The sequence below is a fragment of the Carya illinoinensis genome, chromosome 1 (assembly GCF_018687715.1).
Source record: "Carya illinoinensis cultivar Pawnee chromosome 1, C.illinoinensisPawnee_v1, whole genome shotgun sequence".
In the NCBI taxonomy this organism is placed as follows: Eukaryota; Viridiplantae; Streptophyta; class Magnoliopsida; order Fagales; family Juglandaceae; genus Carya; species Carya illinoinensis.
Window position 1 is genome coordinate 56,273,684 of NC_056752.1, and position 14,995 is coordinate 56,288,678.

Sequence of the window (14,995 nt, forward strand, 5' to 3'; positions counted from 1 at the left end):
ACTCCTGCATTTGCATCACTACATATCAAAAGCAAAAGGAAAAAAGCCCCTTTGCTGCTTGTGATTGACCGCTGAGCAAAAAAAATTTTTTTTTTAACTTAATGATTAAGAAAATAATTTTAAATATATTGGTGTATTTTTTTTATTTAATAATTAAAAAAGTGATTAAAAAGTGTGAAATGAAAAATTTTTAAAAAGAAAAAACGCCCAGCAGTACGTTTGGAGCAGCATTGTAGCCTTACCCAAAGCAAAACTCCCTCCGTATGTGTTTTCCTCGTGTTCTTGACTAGGGGTGTACAGCGATCGGTCCAGACCGGAAAAACCGACCGGACCGATAGGTTCGGTCCAGACCAAACCGGACCGAGCAAATGCATGGCCGGTTTCGGTCTTGCCATTTTGCTAAAATCGGTCTTCGGTCTGGTCCACAGTCCAGGTTTTCTAGACCAGACCGACCGAATTAATATTTTTCTAAAAAAAATTTATATATTTATTTTATATAATTAATAAGTCATTTTCATCTAACCTATCAGACTATTACCAGTTACAATATAAAATTTTAAATGTAAAATTATAAATTAATATTCTAATAATTAACCAAGGTATATTATAATATATTGTTGAATCCAAGGTTTCAAGTTTCATATGATTATAAATCTACATATGGATTTTGATGATAACAAATGAATTCAAAGAATAAAAGAGTTTCAAGCTCAAGTTATTCACACAATGGAATTAAGCACATCAAAAGAACCAAGCATGAGCAAGAAGGAAACAAGTTCATATTAAAGTCATAGAGTAATGTTGTAAATCTCTTAAAATTTGAAATTAGGGTTAATGCTCAAAATTAATATTTTATCATAAAGCATTAAAATACATTTTCCACATGTGCATGAATATTTTTAAAAATTCAATTTGAAAATTTTGAAAGATGATTGATTGTCATCTTTTGCATGTGCATGCCTTGATTAAAAGGTTGAACTTTGAAAATATTAAAGATGATTGATTGTCATCTTTCACATATGCATGTTTTATTTGAATATTTTCAAAAGTGATTGATGCTTTTTTAGACTTATACAAAAGGTAGATGATTTTGTTTGAAAAATTTGAAAAGTAAAGTGTGCTCATTTTGTCATATACAAAAAGTAAAAGATTAGGTTTGAATTTTTTGAAAAGGAAAGTGTGCTCATTTTGTCATATACTAAAAGTAAAAGATTAGGTTTGATTTTTTTGAAAAAGTGAATGATGTTGTCTTTGACAATTAAAAAAAAAGAACCTTTTATTTGAATTTTTTGAAAAAGTGAATGATGTTGTCTTTGACACGTGAATCTTTTTAAATTTGAATACGAAGTCTCATATGCCTATAAATAGATCATTTGAGAGCTTCACATTTACAACATCCAAAGCATACAACATTGATTCAAAGCTTTCATTCTCTCTTCTCTAAGCATTGAGCCTTAATCCTTATTCATTTTGAGAAATATAGTTTGCGCTGTATTGTTCTTATTTCACTTATTGAGGAGTGTTTTCTGATAACCTACCCACTATCAGCTTTTGTATCAGAAAAAGGGTGTATAACCCTTATGCGTGTAAAAAGTATTCTACACGGGGAATAGTTAAATCACTACGTGTAAGGTGATTGCAAGTGTAGAGGGTGTTCTACATGGATCCTTTGTAGCGGTGTTGTTCAAAGGTATAATAGGTTTCTATCTCCACCTGAAGGAGGTTGAATAGTGAATTTAGGAATCCTAAAGGGGTAGCTTGAGGCGAGGACGTAGGCAGTGGGGCCGAATCTCATTAACATACTGAGTTTGCTTCTCTCTTACCCTTACTCTTTATATTTATTGTTATTTCATATTTTGTTTATATTTTATATTATATATTTGATTTATAATTGTTATTTTTTTAATACAACTCAATTCACCCCCCCTCTTGTGTTAGTCATCTGGGTAACAATTGGTATCAGAGTTAAGAGTTCTATTATAAGATGAACTATCTTTTGAGTTAAGATCTTATGGCTAACATTGCAGCTTCATTTGGTGAAGGTCAATCTAGCAGTCGGCCTCCACTCTTTTGTGGAGATAATTACTTATTCTGGAAAGTTAGAATGAGAATATTTCTTCAAACTCAAGGTAGAGAAATCTGGAAATGTTTTGTAAATGGACCTTATATTCCAACAAAAGTGGTTGATGGAGTAAAGGTCAAAAAGGAAGAAGAAGAGTTTGATCGTCAAGACGATAGACTTTATATTTTAAATTTAACTGCTATGAATTTATTATATAATGCTCTTAATGGAAATGAGTTTAATAGAATAATGAATTGCGCTACGGTAAATGAAATGTGGGATAACTTGGAAGTAACTTATGAAGGAACTTCGCAAGTAAAGAAATCAAAAATTTATATTGTTACTCATGAATATGAAATGTTTAAGATGAATGATGATGAATCTATTTCTAGTATGCACACTCGTTTTACTAACATCATAAACAGCTTGACAGCTCTTGGCAAAGTTTATTCCAAGGTGGAGATAGTAAGAAAAATTCTCAACTCTTTACCAAAACGTTGGGAATCAAAAGTTACAGCGATTCTTGAAGCTAGAGACCTCAAGAAGCTCGAAATCAATGAACTTATCGGATCACTTATCACCCATGAGTACACATTGAAAAGAGGAGAAGAAGAAGGAAAGCCAAAGAAGAGCTTAACACTTAAAGTTGTTCCTCATGAAAGTCAAAGTGATGAAGATGAGGAAAATGACGATAAAAATGAAGAAGTTGCGATGATAACAAGAAGAATTCAAAGGTTCTTGAAGAAAAATAGAACTCCTCCGAGGAAATCCTTCAAAAAGTTTTCCAAGAAAGATTCAGGTAAAAATGACACTTTAATTTGTTATAAATGCAATAAACCTGGTCATATCAAGCCAGATTGTCCTCTGCTAAAGAAAGATCGAAACAAGGGCAAGAAAGTAATGAAAGCTACATGGGATGATGATTCAAGTAGCTCAGATAGTGAAGCAAGCAATGAAGAATCAGCAAATCTTTGTCTAATGGCTAAAGATGACATTGAGGTAACAAATCTTGATAATATTGAAAATCCTTCATATGAAGAATTGCAAAATGTTTTAGAAGAGATTTATAAGGAATTTGAAATATTGGGTATCAAGTATACTGCTTTGAAAAAGAAAAATTCTTTTTTAACAAACGAAATTGAAATTTTAAGAAAAGAAAGTATCATTTTGAAAGATGAAAATCTTGAATTGAATAAGAAGAAAACCGATTTAGAAAATATTGTTGAAAACTTTACGAATGGAAAAAGAAATTTTAAAAAACTTCTTGGTAGTCAAAGATGTGTTTTTGACAAGGCAGGTTTGGGATATATACCAAAACAAAAATACAAACCTTATAAAAATTTCTTTGATAATCATTCTACATCAAAGACTAATATTCAAAATTATTTTTATAAAAATAATTTTGTCAAAAAAGGATATTATTATAATCATTCAAGTTTTTCATATATTTCACATGCTATTTGTAATTTTTGTAATAGAAATGGTCATAATTATCATACTTGTCCTATTAGTAGAAATTATACAATGACTATTAGGGCCATATGGGTACCTAAAAATCTTGTTTGCTCTAATACTAATAAATAAAGGACTCAAAGAATTTGGATACCAAGAAAAATCATTTTAATTGTTTTTATAGGTATGCATGAAGTCATCCACAAGCAAAAATAAGTGATTTTTAGATAGTGGATGTTCAAGACACATGACGGGAAACAAGATTAAGTTCTTTGATCTTAGATCTAAAGAAGAAGAACACGTGACATTTGGAGACAACTTGAAAGAGAATATCATGGGAATAGGTAAAATTGGTAATGAATCTTCTCTCATAATTGAAGATGTTTTACTTGTTGAAGGTTAAAACATAATCTTTTGAGTATAAGTCAATTATGTGATAAAAGATTTACAGTTACTTTCAAAATGGATAAATGCATTATTTTGAATGATCATGATTGTAATATTTGTTTTATTGCTTTTTGAAACAATAATGTTTATACAATCGATTTTGAAGAAATTACCTCACAAGATGCTATTTACTTTTCAGCTCAAAATGAAACTAGTTGGCTATGGCATAGAAGATTAGGTCATGCTAATATGGAACTTATTTCCAAACTTTCAAAAAATGATCTTGTGAGAGGTTTACCAAAATCAAATTTTCTTAAAGACAAAATTTGTGATGCATGTCAATTTGGTAAACAAACAAAAACTTCTTTTAAAACTAAGAAACATATTTTCACTACTAGACCATTGCAACTGATACACATGGATCTTTTTGGACCAAATAGAGTTGCAAGTCTAGGAGGAAAATATTATGCATTTGTTATTGTTGATGATTTCTCTAGATATACTTGGGTCATCTTTCTTGCTCATAAAGATGAGGCACATAATGTCTTTACCAAGTTATGCAAGAGAATTCAAAATGAAAATGGCTATATTATTTCAAGTATCCGAAGTGATAGGGGAAAAGAGTTTGTTAATAAAAATATTGAAACTTTTTGTGATGAAAACGGTTTTGTGCATAATTTTTCTGCTCCTCGAACTCCTCAACAAAATGGGGTAGTAGAGAGGAAAAATAGATCTCTTCAAGAGATGGCAAGAACAATGCTCAATGAGAACAACTTGCCTAGTTATTTTTGGGCCGAAGCGGTAAGTACTGCATGTTATGTTATAAATAGAGTTATGCTAAGGTTTAAGTTAGATAAAACCCCCTATGAGCTTTGGAATGAGAAAAAGCCCAACATTGGTTAGTTTCATGTATTTGGATGCAAATATTTTATTTTGAATGACAGGGATAATTTAGGTAAGTTTGATGCAAAATCTGATGAAGGTATTTTTCTCGGATATTCTACTAATAGTAAATCTTATAGAGTATTCAATAAAAAAACTTTGACTGTACAAGAATCTATGCATGTAGTATTTGATGAATCTAATTCTCCACTCTCCAAGAAATCTATTGATGAAGAAACAGGAGGTATAAATAACACAGAAAGTCTCAATCTCAACAAAGAGAAAACAATAGAGGAAGTTCAATATGGGGCCATCAGGAAAGATCATCAAAATTTAATACAAGATGCAACCAAACAGTGGAAATTTGTGAAAGATCATCCAGTGGAATAAATTTTGGGAGAACCTTCACAAGGTGTAAGTACTCGATCATCTCTTAGAAATATTTGCAATCATACTGCTTTTCTATCTCAAATTGAACCCAAAAATATTGATGACGCACTTCTTGATGAATCTTGGATTCTAACTATGTAAGAAGAGTTGAATCAATTTGAAAGAAATGATGTTTGGACATTTGTTCCTAGACCCAAAAATCATACTATTATTGGAACAAAATGGGTTTTTAGAAACAAGAAAGATGAGTCCGGAGTCATTACTAGAAATAAGCCTCGACTTGTAGCCCAAGGTTTTAATCAAGAAGAAGAAATCGATTATGATGAGACATATGCATATGTCGCAAGATTAGAAGTTATTCGAATGCTACTTGCATATGCTTGTTATAAAGATTCAAACTGTTTCAAATGGATGTTAAAAGTGCTTTTTTAAATGGTTTTATAAATGAAGAGGTATATGTTGAGCAACTTCCAGGTTTTGAAAATCATATTTCCCCAAATTATGTTTTCAAACTCACAAAAGCACTATATGGATTTAAACAAGCTCCTAGAGTTTGGTACGAGAGACTCAGTGGTTTCTTGATTGAAAAAGGTTTTTCAAGAGGAAAAATCGACACAACTCTTTTCATTAAATATGAAAATGATGATATTCTTTTGATTCAGATTTATGTTGATGATATAATATTCGGTGCTACTAATGAAAATATGTGTCAAGTTTTTGCTAATACTATGCAGGAAGAATTTGAGATGAGCATGATGGGAGAACTTACATTCTTTCTCGGATTGCAAATTAAGGAAGCAAAAAGTGTGACATTCATCAATCAATCAAAATATATTAAGGAATTACTAAAAAAGTTTGGGATGGAAAATGCTAAGGAAATTGGAACACTAATGAGCTCATCAACTAAACTTGATAAAGATGAATCCGGTAAGCCAGTTGACTCGAAGATATATCAAGGTATGATTGGTAGCTTATTATATTTAACAGCAAGTAGACCAGATATTATGTTTAGTGTGTGCTTATGTGCACGCTTTCAATCATCTCCAAAAGAATCACATTTAATTGCAGTTAAGCGCATTCTTAGATATCTTAGTGGTACAATTAACCTAGGGTTATGGTACCATAAGCACACATCTTTCGATCTAATCAGCTACACAGATTCAGATTATGCTGGCTGTAAAATAGATCGAAAAAGCACTAGTGAAGCATGTCATTTCTTAGGTCATGCACTAGTTTCCTGGTTTAGTAAAAAGTAAAATTCTGTTGCACTATCTACTGCTGAGGCAAAATATGTTGCTGCAGGTAGTTGTTGTGCTCAAGTTCTCTACATGAAGCAACAACTTGAAGATTTTAAACTCATGTATAATCACATTCCAATCAAATGTGATAATACAAATGCTATAAATCTTTCAAAGAACCCAATACAATATTCTAGAACTAAGCATATTGAAATAAGGTATCATTTTCTTCGAGATCATGTGCAGAAAGGCAATATAATATTAGAGTTCACAAACACACACGATCAGTTAGCAGATATTTTCACAAAACCTTTACCAGAAGATAAATTATGTATGATCAGAAGAGAAATAGGTATGATGCATGCTATGAATATCTCTTAAAAGATAGACCAGAGTCGATAAAAATAGAGATAGATTTTTTAAATACTTTTACATAAACTTGAGATTCTTAGTCTCATATTTGAGACGCTCATTCTCTTCATACAATATCATGTCATTCTTATCCATGGGAACCGGCAAGCGGAATGAAGAATCTAATAAAGATTTCAACTGTTTATTCTTCTGCCGAATGATTCCTTCCCTTGTGTGAGACTCTTGAACAATTCGTTGAAGTACAACAATTTGTTCTTTGAGCTTTTCAACTTTGTAATTTTTGGCTTGTAGCCACTGAGAAAAAGCAACAATAGAGGAAGAGTAGCGAGTCCCAAGACTCACCAAGTCATAAATAGCATCAGAATCTGACTTATTAGTCAGATTATTATTTTCTTACTGCAACATGGCACCAATGGCAGCTGCAGAAAGGACAGGAGGTTGAGATGCAGAATGCCTCATGGATGGATCTAGAGAAATGTTAAAAGAATGAGCCGTTGAGAAAATAATAGAAGGCTTAAAATGAGAATGTTGAAGGAATGTAGATGAGTTATAGCGATGAGATGAAAACTTGATGCGGATTGAGTGAATTTCAGGATTGATTTTATAGAGATAGCATAAAGAATAAGACAAACTATTGTCTCTTCAAATCTTATTTAGTCAAAAGAAATACAAGATATGCTGGACACACATTGTCAAAAGTTTTTTTACTAAGCCAGCGAGATTAACAGTAGATTGTCCCTATTTTTCTAGTAAACGATGAACCTCTGCTGTTATTTGCCGATGTTGACCTTGTATCTAAACACTTTCTCGTTCCAGCTCCTCTATTCGTGGTTGCAGATTATGAGCATACCAATCTGTAAATTTTTTCAATTCTTGGTTTTCTTGCTTTAGCCTTTTATTCTCACTATGCTTATTAGCAAGCTTCTGTCGTAACTCAAATATTTGCATGTTGAGATGATCAATCTCACTCACCCTCGCCATTAACCTCCGAGACATGATCGTATCAGAGGCAGCATATTGACTACTGAGCATTCTTGATTCTGCAATAATCTCAGTATCAGCCTTACTAGAAAAACGGTTCACTGCTCCTATCATGGTATTGATGGCCTCAGGAGAGAAGATTGATGATTGATGCGTCAAGGGTTCCTGATTCAAGTTTGGAACATTAGTGGAAGAGAATTGCTCAGTCATTCTATCGTTGTGGAAAAACAGAACTCAGGTCAAGAAGCGATTATTTTTTTGGCATCCGATAGATGAAAATGATCATTTTTTTATAGCAACTCAGAGCCTTCAATCACGTTTGTCAACAGCATCAGGCGATTGTTTAAATCTCTAACCGCACTAAATTCATAGAGTTAGGCCTCGAGACTTTGCAGCATTTGTCGGGTCACGGATGGCTCCTTTTTTCAACTATCTACAGTGACTATTAAACGCATCATTTTCTTCAGTCCATTTAGTTGCTGCCGATCCTTTTTAATGATGCCAAAAGGGGGAGAAGTTTTAGACTAGAACATTAACATTGTTTAAATTACTAAACTTGTTATATATGCTTAGAATTATATTTATATTTTTGCTTAAAAAACTAACGCATATTTTCAGGGGGAGCTTAAGTATTAATACAGGTTTCAAGTTCTATCAAGTATTTGTCATCATCAAAAAGGGGGAGATTGTTGAACCCAAGGTTTCAAGTTTCATGTGATTATAAATCTACACAAGGATTTTGATGATAACAAATGAATTCAAAGAATAAAGGAGTTTCAAGCTCAAGTTATTCACACAATGGAATCAAGCACATCAAAAGAGCCAAGCATGAGCAAGAAGGAAACAAGTTCACATTAAAGTCATAGAGTAATGTTGTAAATCTCTTAAAATTTGAAATTAGGATTAATGCTCAAAATTAATATTTTATCATAAAGTATTAAAATACATTTTTCACATGTGCATGAATATTTTTAAAAATTAAATTTAAAAATTTTGAAAGATGATTGATTGTCATCTTTTGCATGTGCATGCCTTGATTAAAGGGTTGAATTTTAAAAATATTAAAGATGATTGATTGTCATCTTTCACATGTGCATATTTTATTTGAATATTTTCAAAAGTGATTGATGCTTTTTTAGACTTATACAAAAGGTAGATGATTTTGTTTGAAAAATTTAAAAAGTAAAGTGTGTTCATTTTGTCATATGCCAAAAGTAAAAGATTAGGTTTGATTTTTTTCAAAAAGTGAATGATGTTGTCTTTGACAATTAAAAAAGAAGAACCTTTTATTTGAATTTTTTGAAAAAGTGAATGATGTTGTCTTTGACATGTGAATCTTTTTAAATTTGAATATGAAGTCTCATATGTCTATAAATAGATCATTTGAGAGCTTCACATTTACAACATCCAGAGCATACAACATTCATTCAAAACTTTCATTCTCTATTCTCTAAGCATTGAGCCTTAATTCTTATTCATTTTGAGAGATATAGTTTGCGCTGTATTGTTCTTATTTCACTCATTGAGGAGTGTTTTCTGATAACCTACCCACTATCAGCTTTTGTATCAGAAAAAGGGTGTGTATAACCCTTGTGCGTGTAGAAAGTATTCTACACGGGGAATAGTTGAATCACCACGTGTAAGGTGATTGCAAGTGTAGAGAGTGTTCTACACGGATCCTTTGTAGCGGTGTTGTTCAACGGTGTAATAGGTTTCTATCTCCACCTGAAGGAGGTTGAATAGTGAATTTGGGAATCCTCAAGGGGTAGCTTGAGGCGAGGACGTAGGCAGTGGGGCCGAACCTTGTTAACATACTGAGTTTGCTTCTCTCTTATCCTTACTCTTTATATTTATTGTTATTTCATATTTTGTTTATATTTTATATTATATATTTGATTTATAATTGTTATTTTTTTAATACAACTCAATTCACCCCCCCTCTTGTGTTAGTCATCTGGGCAACATATATTAATATTATTATCAATTAACTTATCACCAATTCACTATTAAGTATTACTAACATCTATATCTATATCTAATTAAAGTGTATAGATTAATTTTTTGTAAATTACCTAAGTTGTGAGTAAATATAAAGCAATTTATAAATTGTAAATTAACTAACCTAATGGCTAATACCAATTTCCCATTAACTAATTAGTAACATGATAACATCTACAATTCTACATCTATGACCTAAATTGCAAGAAAATATAAAGCATGTATGTATAATTAAATTATTTATGCTTATTACTTACTATACAAAATGTAAATATATAGTTCATTCTTTATTATGCATTAACTTAGAAGTTAGAACTATCATAATACATTGATAGTTTGATATACTCTAGTTAGTAACAAAGTAACAATTAACATTATCAATATAATATTAATTATATATATATTTTTAATGAGTTAATTAAATAATTATATTGAATAGTTTAATTAATTTAAATTTTACTAATTCAAATAATTTCTTTTATTAATTTATGTGTTAAAAACATAGAAAAAAGGAGAAGACATATTTAGTAAGGGAAGAAACGGCGCCGTTTAGTGCAAAATGGGACCTAAACGTCGCCGTGCAGTAGATGGCCAAATTTATTTTTTTTGCCCTTTCCCTTGTTAAAACGGCGCCGTTTAGGATTGTTTATAATCCAAACGGTGTCGTTCTGTGTAGCCCTAAAAGTGAATTCCCATTCCCTCACCCCAGTCCCATCGCCCTCCCTCGATTCCCTCTCATTTCAACTTTCAGACTCTCTCTCTCAGATCTCTCTCGTTCTCCCCTAGCCCTCCCATTCCCTGAAGGCTGAGTTCGTGGACACTGGAGTGGGACCGTGAGTCTGTGACGGCATGACCAACAGAAAATTTCATCTCATTCTTGGGAAGGCAGTTCGCAGCGGCAGACGGTAAGGATAAATGTCCCTTTCCGGTTTTATTTCTTGATTTCATGAATCTGGGCATCTCAGTTTCAAAATGTGAATTTATGATTCTTGAATCTAGGTTTCTTGTTGTTGAATCTGAATATTGTGTGTTTTCGTGGTGATTACTGATTAGTGATTCAATTTGTTGAAATGGCTTGAATAAATATGATGAATCTATTATCTGAGATGGCTCGGTTTAATTAGAATGAATAAATATGATTTGCTTGTTAAGACTTAGAAAGAGATGTTTATTTGAGAATTCTTCTCTAAAAATAAACACAAAAAAAAAAATACCTTTTTCCCAGTTGGTTGCAATTTACAGTGTTTAAACTCGGTTTTTCTTCGGCCATGTTTCTACAAATTAACAACTCAAATGTTTCTTTGAAGAATGAGGTATTAATAGCTCAAATGTTTCAGTTGATAGTAAGAACATTTATATGAACGAGAAACCAGGGGAAGTGGAGATATGTACCTGCCTTGGAGAGAAGATCCAATCACTCCAAACTGGGAAAGCCAAGGCATAGTTTACTTTCACACCAGTATTCGAGCTTAGTATGTTTTGTAAATCTTACTCGAGGCTTGGATGTAATCACTTGTTTCACCATTACAAACTCTTACAATTAGTTCTGCCATTACTATTGTCCTTCCAGCAATTGTGGGATGTAACTTGTTGCCCCAAATATCTATTTCCCTTCTATTTCTGTCTGCCCTCAATTTCTTTCGTCCTCACTTTTGGGGTTTTACTAGGAGGAATTCAATGAAAATATGATGCCTTTGCCATTTCCACAATAACAAATGATGAACTGCCATTGAAGCTGGATGGGGATTTCAACACCCGTTAAATATTAGATGCAGCTGTACATTTGAGTCATAAATGTTGCCTTGAAGTACTTGTATTTGTTTATTTATTTTGTATCTTGGCCTGGCATTTTGCTCAATTTTTAGACTGCATCATCTACATCCTAGTTTTACTAATGCCTTGAAGGTTTTGGACTACTCGTTATTTTGAGTAGATTTTGGAGGGTCCAGAGTTTTGAGTAGATTTTGGATATAGTTTATGTCATGATGTCTCAAAGCTTAAGACTTTGGTGGATGTATCTTTCTCATAATGATTGGGTACCAGATGGTGGCCAATGTATAACATTTACTATTTTTGTTAACTTTATAATATTTATGCAAGTTCATTTACTGACTTTTAGTATATTTTTGTAGATAGACCAGATTCAAGATATGAATCCACAAGATTCTACTACAGATGATGTAGAGTCAACTATGCCTACACAAAGTGATACAGCCCTACCTCCACCCGCACCCAATATAAGTGGTAGACATAGGTCAATGGTTTGGGATCACTTTACTAAAATACCAAATGGTGATCCAAGTAAACCTAGGGTTAAATGTAATTATTGTACTGCTTCGTATGCATGTGATACGAAAACCAATGGTTCAAAGTCCATGAAATATCACATTGAAAAACAATGTAAGAAATGTCCTTTTAATAAGATTGATAAGTCTCAAACTACTATAGTTTGGAAGGCGGATGGAGAAAGTAGTAGTGGGGAACTTGTGTCTATAGCCTTTAGTGTTGAGGCTTGTAGACAAAGTTTAGCAGAGATGATAATTCTTGATGAGTTACCCTTTAGATTTGTTGAAGGAGAGAGTTTCAAAAAGTTTATGCTTACTGTTTGTCCTAAGTGGGTAACGATTCCATCCCGTGTTACGGTTGCGAAGGATTGCTTCAGTATATATATGAGGGAAAAAAATAAGTCCAGAAGTGCTCTTCAAGGGCAACGAATTTCCCTCACTACGGATATATGGACATCCGTGCAAAATCTCAATTATATGTGTCTTACTGCACACTTTATTGATGATGATTGGAATTTAAACAAGAGGATTCTTTCTTTTTATTTGGTTGAGAATCACAAGGGGGATACACTTGGTAAGGCCATTGAGATGTGTTTGCATGATTGGGGGTAACCAAAATATCTTGCTATCACACTTGATAACGCAAGTTCTAATAATGGTTCAGTTTCTTATTTGAAGAAAAAAACCAAATATAGGAAGGATACTATTTTGGAACATGAATTCTTGCATGTTCGATGCTGTGCTCACATCTTAAACTTAATTGTTCGTGAGGGGTTGAAGGAATTTGATGAGTCTATTGCGAATGTGAGAGGTGTTGTAAAATATGTGAAGTCCTCACCTCAAAGGTGGAGTATGTTTAAAAAATGTGTACAGTCGGAAGAAATTACATGCAAAAGTGGCATTTGCTTAGATGTACCGACTAGGTGGAACTCCACCTATCTTATGCTAGAGGGAGTTTCAAAATTTTGAAGAGCATTTGAAAGGTTGGAAGAAGAAGATTCGGCTTTCCTTACTAGTATTGGAAATGATGATGACGATGATGAGGATGATGTGGAGCAAGTAGTGAATAGGAGAACGTCAAAAAAGTTGGAGCCTCCCAATAATATCGATTGGGAGAAGGCAAAGTTGTTTGTAAAGTTTCTTAAACTATTTCATGATGCAATTTTACGCTTTTCGGGGGGTCTATATGCAACTTGCAACTCTTTTTTTCTGTAGTTAGCTACAATATCCGATGCAATTGATTTGGAGTGTCAAAATCAAAACCTTGTGGTGGGATCAATGGCCACAAATATGAAGAAAAAATTTAACAAATATTAGGGCAACTTGGATAATATGAATATGTTGTTTGTTGGGATTCTTCTTGATTCTCGGTACAAGATGCGATATCTTGACTTTGAGTTGGAATGGATGTATACCCATGATCCCACAATAGCAGCAGCCTAGAAGTTTATCATGTGAAGATGTAAATCTTACGGGTGAAGATGGTGCAAGTACAAACATGGACGTTCGTGCACAAAGAATGGTCATATTTAAGAAACGGTTGCAGTCGAAGGACTCTCTTGAAAGCAAGTCAGAGGTTGATAGATACTTAGATGAAAAGTGTGAGACAGACAATGTAAGTTTTAACATTCTAGTTTAGTAGAAGGTTAACTCATTTAGATATCGTGTGCTTTCAAAAATTGCACGCGATGTACTTGCAATACCAGTCTCTACAGTTGCCTTTGAATCTTGCTTTAGCACGGCGGATCGTGTTCTTGATCCTTTCCGAAGTAGTTTATCTCCGATGATGGTTGAGGGCTTTATTTGTACACAAAATTGGCTTCGTTCTTTATCTACTCCAATAAGCCTTAGGACTATAATGGATGATGTGGAAGATTTTGAGAGGCAGTTGGATATGGGTATGTTTATTATTTACTTCATTTTATAACTTTTATGATCTATATATGTAGTGAAAATTTATATAAATTGTTTTTTTTCCTTTATCGTATAGCACTTGCTCAGGAATGTGAAAATTCTATAAAGGCGTCAAATACAATGTCTACATCTAATGCAAATTCATGAGGTGAGAACTTGAATTGTTTTCTTTAAAATTTCAAATTATTTTCTTCAATTGTGACTTGTCCAATTTAGTTTTACTTTTGTATTGTCTCTCATTGAACTTTTGTGTCCTATTTGGCAGCATTTCATTTGGTGATGAAAGCTTTAACGAGATCAAGTGTGCCGTTTAGAGATCAAATCTTAGTTAGTTGTTATTTGTATTAGTTATTATTTAGTCATTTGTAATTTATAATATCACTTTATTAGTTATTATGGCTAGAAGCCTAGATGCATGGATTGTAAATTGTAATATTTTTTGTGTCATTTAGTTAACTTTTTTTGGTTTCTTATTTTATTTTTTTCCCTTTTATTTGGACTTTTGCATGTTTAGTTGGATGTTTAGTTAAGAATTGGATGTATTCTTTAACTTTTTTTTTTTTTTTTTTGAAATATGGATGTTTAGTTGGTATAGAATTAGATGTATTAAATTTCATTTGATATAAAATATTGCTTGTATGTGAGGATTTGACATGAATTGTTGGAATTTTTTTTTTTTTTTTGGATGTAAAAGTGGTGCTCTTGAGATTTTAATGAAGTCATGGGTCCTTTGCAAGTCATTAATTTAAACATTAAGTCATGGTTCTTTTGCAATTTATGGGTCTTTTTCAATTTTTCTTACTTTTTTTTTTCTTGTAAAATCTTTTATTCAAATTTATTGTATATTGATAATTTTATTTTTATGCTTAATTTTATTTTGCATTCAAATCTTTTTTTCTTTTTGGTATTTTTTGACTTAAAATACAGTGAAATATTAATAGAATTTTACTGTTGGGCCGATTGGGCTCATGGGCCTCATGATCCATATTTGGACTGACAGACTGACCGGACCAGATCGCTCCGAAAGAGACTGA

General features: G+C 32.5%; 1 long non-coding RNA gene across 1 annotated transcript; it reads left to right on the plus strand.

The window, feature by feature from the left end:
* The first annotated feature begins 11,186 nt into the window (after positions 1-11,186).
* Positions 11,187-11,586, plus strand: LOC122303722. The gene is made up of 2 exons (XR_006240806.1): positions 11,187-11,267; positions 11,430-11,586. It is a non-coding gene; the product is annotated as an uncharacterized LOC122303722 (long non-coding RNA).
* The last annotated feature ends 3,409 nt before the right edge of the window (positions 11,587-14,995 follow it).